This window comes from Neophocaena asiaeorientalis, unplaced genomic scaffold (genome assembly GCF_003031525.2).
Source record: "Neophocaena asiaeorientalis asiaeorientalis breed wild unplaced genomic scaffold, Neophocaena_asiaeorientalis_V1.1 scaffold356, whole genome shotgun sequence".
NCBI classification, from domain to species: Eukaryota; Metazoa; Chordata; class Mammalia; order Artiodactyla; family Phocoenidae; genus Neophocaena; species Neophocaena asiaeorientalis.
This window is the reverse complement of record NW_020172269.1, coordinates 953,459-954,652: the sequence shown is the minus strand read 5'-3', so window position 1 is coordinate 954,652 and position 1,194 is coordinate 953,459.

Sequence of the window (1,194 nt, the reverse complement as noted above, 5' to 3'; positions counted from 1 at the left end):
ATCCCGAGAGGCTGGGGGCACCGCGGGCTTGCGGGGTGCGGAGCTGCGGGGCCTCGAGGGCGGCCCGGCGCGGTGGAGAAACCGGGGAGGGCGCCGGGACCCGGAGCCGCCTCCCCGACCCCACGGAGCCCGCTCCGCCCGCTTTTAGGCCCTGTGGTTTTGCTCTCGGTCCTGAGGCCTGTTTTCTGTTCAGAGGTTTGCGGGAGATTGAAGCCTCTCTCCCCCTAAAACACAGAAAAGGACCCCAGGGGAGGCCCAGGGTCTCCAGGGAGCGCAGGCAGCCTGCGGTGGGTTCGCCCCCCCACTCGTTAATTGCTTGACCTTTGGGCGGTTCCTCGTGTTCCCCATCCCTAAAATGGAGGGAGGTAGACGCACACACGTTTCCCAGGTGTTGGCTGTCGAGAGGTTTTTTTTGTTTTTTTAACATCTTTATTGGGGTATAATTGCTTTACAATGGTGTGTTAGTTTCTGCTTTATAACAAAGTGAATCAGTTATACATATGTTGCCATATCTCTTTCCTCTTGCTGTCGAGAGTTATGTATCAATGAGCGAAGGCTTCTGAGCCCTGAAACATTCCAGTGTTGGTTGTTATTGCCGGATAAATCGGGAATTAAACACGGACGTGTGCCTCACCGAATGAGGTTCTGGTGAAATACAGTTCTTAAACTTTGTGTCGAGCAAAACTATTGTTGAACAAGTAAAATTCAAGGTTCTAGTTTGACCGGTTCCCACCCCCAGCCTAATCTGGGTGCTAGCCAGACCCAGCGCTGATCGCTGAGTCAAAGCGGTAACCTGAGCTGTCAGGATTCTCCGTGGAGTGGAACACTAATGGAAATGCCACAGAACCGCGGGGCAAGTAAGAAAGTGCGAACTTAGGAACCCCACTGCATTTAGGGAAGGGATACATTAGTTTGTGCGCTTTGAAATCTTCTGACTTGTTTTCATCCCAAAAATAGCCATTGCATTTTCCAGGAATTAAAAGTTAAATCTTGGAACTCCATGGTGCAAAGGGAGGAGAAGAACATTTTAATCTGAACCTTCTTGCAGTCCAGTTTGTTTTACAGAAGTTTATGATACTGATTATTAGAAACAATGGTCTTTGTAAGCAAACACAAATCTGCCATGAGCTAGACAGTGAGAGTGTGCCCGTGTACCTAGTTGTTGCTGCATCTCCCCTCCCTGTCTGCAGGTGA